Below are 6,000 nucleotides of genomic sequence, written 5' to 3'. Positions count from 1 at the left end.
CCCACCTTGAACAGGAGCAGGAAGGTGGCTCAGGCCTTGCAAAACTTCCAACATGGGAGGGAAAGTCTATCAGAAGGACACCAAGTTGAAGAATGTGAGGAGGCACCAATAGCCCCTTTTCTGGTTCATAAAATGTACTGAAAAGCGTAAGATCCTCTGAGCTGCAGGTCCCATCATGGGATGCCAAAATGCTGCCCCCCCCCCCAGGAAATCCCCTATAGCTCTTGAAGCCTTTTAGCAAAACTTGTGACTTCTCCGAAGTTTGTGCTGCTGTAGAGTGAGGAGTCTCCTCCTCCAACATCCACACGTGGATGTGGACTGCTGCAGTTTGGACGTCCATCCCACAGCCAGTTGGTCTTCAGCCAAAATGGGCAGAGCCACCCACCTCTCCCTAGCATGCTTGGGATGCCAGCATCTTGGCACACACCGGCAGCAGCGGCAGCATCAGTGGGCTGGCTGAGAAACTAGGATCTTGCAAAGGCAGCTTTAGCTGCAAGGTTGAGAAGGAATTAAGGGGCTCTGCTGGCCAGGTGGGGCCACCTGGGGGAGTCAGAGGGGGCCCAATTGAGGTGCATCAGGGGCTTGGTGGTGGCCATGGCAGTAGTGATGCACGGGAGAGTGGATTGAAAGAAGGCAGGAGCTCCCATGGAGATCTGCTGGGCAATGGGCCCTTTCTCATCCTCGGGGCACTTGGGATCCTTGGGATCCTCCAGTCAGAACCAAGATCCAATCCTCCAATTATGTTTTTCTTTGTCAAACTGTTCTGGTTTCTTGGTCCAGCCCAACAAAGCAGAGATGCAGTTTCCCCTTGGAGCCTCTTGCAGTTGCCACCTCCAGGCCGTTCCTCTCTTCTGCTGTTGCTATATCTCCTGCTTGGAGCATCTTCCTGCTGCCTATCAAGGGCCAAGCTGCTTCCAAGGCTCTTCTCAGGAGTGACAAGGACCTGTAGCATCTCAGCCCCTGTGGCAGCCGCTACAGTTCACGGAGGTCTTCTTCAACCTTAGCAACTGTCAGATGTGTGGACTTCCCAGAATTCCCCAACCCATCTTGATGCAGAATATTTTCAGTTGCATTTGGAATCTGTTAAATGGTTCCCAGAAAGTTTCCCAAGAATGAAATTGTCCAAAATTTCAGGTATGCTTGAAAGAGTTCCCAAAACAAAGGTGGGAACAAAGGCAGCGGGTTTTATCTTGGACAAGGCGGCCTGGGAGGTGACCTGATGCATGAATTGAAACATCCGTCCTATTTTAGAGATGGAGGCCAGGCAGCCCTTTTTTAGAGGCTGATAAGAAAAGGGGAAGAAGAATCACAAAGGCAACTGCAGGGAAGCCATCGAATTGCCAAAGGCCAGTGGCCAAGTCTTGAACCCACATCTTGCCTCTGAAGTAGGGGAAACCAAAAGTTGTCAACATGACACAAAGGCCTGTTTGGACTGGAGACTGTGGGAGAGGAGTCCTTCAATCTGGAGGGTACCAGGTTGAACATTCTTTACCTGTATTGTTCACATTTTGTCCCCAAAGGCTTCTTCTGCTCCTCCCGAGAGCCCATCTGACCAGGAAGAGCAGCCCATTTTCATGGAGTCAGAGCCTCCTGGCCATGCTCCATTCCTTAGAATGCACCCAGCAGGATAGGATTTCAAGAACAGCCCAAAATAAAGTATGTGGAAAGAGCTGAGCTCCAGCTTAGAAAGGAACTCTGAGCTGACGTCGGAATAGTCAGGGCAACTCAAATGGAGGTGCAACCAATGGCGGAAGCACAGCAGGAGCAGAACGGGGCACACTCAGACAAGAGGGAGCCCACCTGATTGGGCCGTCAGTGCTTGCATCCCAGCCCCCCTGCCAGCTGCGCTAAGACAGCCTGGACCCCACCGGATCAGATCTGCTGCCCTTGGTTCACACAGCTCACTAAGCCATCACGTTGCTCTCTTGCTTTAGTTCTGACTACACATACTAGCCATTTGCCGATGCTAGAATATGGCATGTGTGAACCGACTCAATAAACCAAGGCTTAAGGTGATGTGTAAGAGTATCATGCCCGGCCCTCTGCGTGGATGGGAGTTGGGGAAGCCTCCGCTGAGCTTGAGCCTCCCGCCCACTCAAGATGGAGCAGGAGGTGAAGGACAGCCCTCCGCCCAGGCAGAGAGGAGCTGAAAGGGTGAGCTGGGGACCAGGCATCCCTGGGGAGAGCAAGGCCTCCAAGAGCCCAGCTGTCCTGTGCTGGGAACCAGAGGAGATGCCTCTTCAACAGAACAGAGCCCTTTTTGGGTCCACAGGCCTCCTGTCGGAGCTTGGCCATCCCTGCATTTCCCAAAAGGTGAAAGTCATTCAAGGAGCCACCTTGTCTTCTCTAGGGCTAGACAGAACTTTGTAAACACACCTCAAGGTTTCCTCCTTGGATGGAAACTGAATTGCACTTAGGCAGCTACTCTGGGGTTGGGGGCGCCCTCTGCTGGAGCAAAAGGGTAGTGCCCAAGGTCCCCAAACCCTCAGCTTGGGACACCTGTCTGGGCAAACACCCAGAAGGTAGACTGTTCTGGCAACTTCCTGTATTCAGGCCTCACTGGGCTCACCCCCCCCCCCCATGTGTTCCAGCCACTCTTGTGGTTCACTCTTGCACTCGGCATGCTCCCTAGCCACGCCATAGTCCCAGTATGCCTTAACACTCTCGGTCCTTAGTGCACAACCATGGTTATGTTGCAGCTATTTCAAGGCAGGCCTGCTTTGCTAGACAAGGTTTAACCACATTTGTTTGACCAAACACCAAGCAGCCAAAACTGGGATATGGGTTGGTGAGGCTGGGACCCAACAGGTAAGACTTGAGATGGGTTGGCCGTGGACACGCCTCGTTGCTTCTCTTCCCCACCTGGGACTCACTGTTAGGAGGAGAAACTTCCTAACTCCCTTCCTAACAGTGAGGACAATTGACCAGTGGAACAACTTGCCTCCAGAGGTTGTGGGTGCTTCATCACTGGAGACTTAAAGAAGCGACTGGACAGTCACTTGTCTGAAATGGTCTAGGGTCTCCTACTTGAGCAGAAGATTGGACTAGAAGACTTCCAAGGTCCCTTCCAGCTCTATTCTTATTGACTTCGGTGGTCTCTGCCCAGAGAGCACCTTGCTATGGGTGAGCAGGCTCTCACTTCCTAGAAGCTCCTCTTAACCCCCTTGGCATGTTCTATACTTTTCACAACTCCTAAACAAACGTTCCAGTTTGCCTTTTATAGCTAAGGCTGCCCCACCAGGCTGTTCCTGTCCAGGCTGCTCGCGGAGGCCAGATTCAGCAGCAGCTCTGCAGAGGGAAGCAGGAGCTGGAAGTGATCCAGGATCTGAGCGTTAGCCCATCTCGCCTCTTGGGGAGGACCCACAGAAAAGAAGCCAACCTACAGCCATGATTTAGCCTGGAGTGCTGCGCAAACCCACTTGTGCAACCAAATTAGGGCTCCCCTTGCAATGCCAACCCAGAACATTGGTTGTTTTGGGTAAGTCCTTGTTGCATTAACTGGGGGGAGGCATGTCACTGAATGCAGCCCAGGGAAGTTGGATGGAAGCTGTGTCTTCCGATGTCACTTCCAGGCTGAATTCACACATCACGCTAAACCAGGATTTGTTTTCTGAACGGGCGGTTGAAGAAGCCTCCTCACACATCATTATCCTTGGTTTATAAGCCTTCATGCCAGAATTCCCACCAAGGCCTAAAGCAAAATGAAACCAAATAATTGATGTTCCTTTTTCCATCCATGGAGAGAACCTCATGGAGGACAAAGAAGCTGCTTCAACCATGTGACCATCTACAAAGTTTTACGACAAGGCCTCAGAGGACCCCCAAGCCCATGTGGCAGGAAAAGCTGCTGAGACCCTCTCCCCTCCGGGGCCGCTTAGGCTTCCCTAGACCTCCCTCCGGGACTGCAGGAACAGGTTGGGTGGGGGCCCACCTCCTGCTTCCTCCCTTCTGCTGAAGGCAGGAGGGGGGGGTCTCTCTCTGGCCTTTCATGCCCACCTGGGAATCAAAGAGCCCAACAGATGTTCTCCAGCTGATCTAAGCGGATGAAGCCAAGCCGGGATTCCTTTCCCCGTCATCCCCTTGCCCTGCCTTCCCCTCGATCAAAACGTGCAAAAATACAACCCCAAGGCGAAACCACGGAATTGTGTTCATTAAGCCAAGTTGCCTTATGTAACAGCTGCCCATGAGATCACCCGTGACCCCCACCCCACCCACCCCCTCCCAGGAGAAAAACCCTGCAATTAACTGGATGACATCACCCTACCTGCAGCCACCTCCTAAGTTGCCCTAGATGGACATCATCGAGGCCTCAGCAGCAGGCAGGCCATGGGGGGCGGGGGGGGGGAAGCAGGAGGTGTGGCTTTTTCAGCTAATGGAGGCTTGCTGAAGCTTCTGTCCTTTCCTTGCTGGCCTTTATTTGGGGGGCAATTATTGTCCCCCAAGCTTGGAATAACCTCATGCAGATTGTTCCAGGCTTCAGGCAGTTCCCTGCAGGTGGAAAAGATGGGTGGGGGGGGGGGAGGAAAGAGGGAGAAGGGGCTTTAATTCCCTCCCGTAAGCCTTTCCCTTTCTTTTAGACCAAAGGTTGCCAGAGGAAGGAAGGATTTGGCAGGCAGCAAAGAGGGTCCCTCTTTGTAATAGGGGGGAGCACTGAGAGAGGAAAGGTCTCCCCTGCAGCTTCTCTTCCAGCTCTGGTCCCGAGAGTTGCAATGAGCGCTGGGGGTGGGGAGGGGGCTTATTGGTATTGGAGTTTTTCTCACGCCAACGGCTGTGGGTGACGCTCCAGTTGGATGTCAGCAAAGGAGGCAGGCAGACACGTTGGCGGGTTTGGGAAGAAAAGCTGGTGCTCCCCTTTGCTGGGAGTGAGGAGATCGGATCTTCCCACTCTGGGGACTTCCATGTTTTGACAAGGGCGATGGTGAATCACGTCATCCCTGGAAAATGTGCTCAGGCCTGCCGCCTTCTGCATTTCCCAGGGCTTCAGTCAGCCGCTTGCTCCCTCGCTGGTGGGTTCCTGGGGGCACCTCCTGCGGGCATGGATGGCCCCTTTGCAATAAGGAAGGGCTGGGTTTAATTCTGCCCCAGAGGGGTCTGAATCTGGCACACAGCCCCTCGGATCCCTCTTTGGGGCTGTGAGTGACGAAGCAGGACCGAGGCTGAGCCCGATTATACCAGGGGATCTCCTTCTCCTCCCTCGCTCCTGGATCTTCTCTGGGGAGGCAGGGAAGAGGCCAGAGGAGCTCTATGGGTGATAGTGGGCCCCACAGCTATCTGAATCTTTCCCCAGGGCAGCCGTCCAGTCCCTCCAGCCTCTTCCGGTGACTGACTGACGCACACCAGGCTCCACCACCAGTTTTGAGGCAATTCATCACCAGAAGAGGCCATAAAAGTGGGGCAGAATGAAGTAGCTGCTAAAGCCAGAAACTGGGCCTGCCTTGAAGGCAGAAGGAAGGAAGGAAGGGGCTTCATGTCAATTAGCTGCCTGGTCTCCCTCCCTCCCTCCCCATGTTAAAAAACAGCTCTGCCCCAGCTTTTCTGAACCACCCCCCCCGCCTTCCCCTCCCTCTCCAAACGGGAGAGCTGCCCCTTTAAACAGCAGCCCTCTTGAGAAGATTGAAAACAGGACATCTGCTGTCTGCCCCTCTGGAATGTGGGCCTGAGGCAAAGAGCTCCCCATCCGGAGATGCACAGGCCAGAGCAAAATACCCTAATATGGAGCTGATCATGCTCCCCCTCGCCCCCTCCTCTACCCCCTGGCAGCCTCCGCTCTGTGTCTTGGCAACTGGGGGGGGCATTTCGTACCCCTGGCCAAGCTGCCTTTGCATTCAGTAAATACAACTCCCCCCAAGAGTGGCATCCAGGCGGAGGGGGGGGGTGGCAGTCAGAAAGGGCAAACTCTGGGCATCGCAAACTCCTTGGCCACAGATGTCCGAGCCCAGGAGAGCTTGAGGAGGGGGCTCCGAGGAATTTCCCTTCCCATCTTTTAAGAGAGAAGCCTTA

Source organism: Ahaetulla prasina, chromosome 13 (assembly GCF_028640845.1).
Source record: "Ahaetulla prasina isolate Xishuangbanna chromosome 13, ASM2864084v1, whole genome shotgun sequence".
NCBI lineage: Eukaryota > Metazoa > Chordata > Lepidosauria > Squamata > Colubridae > Ahaetulla > Ahaetulla prasina.
This window is presented reverse-complemented; position numbering follows the sequence as displayed.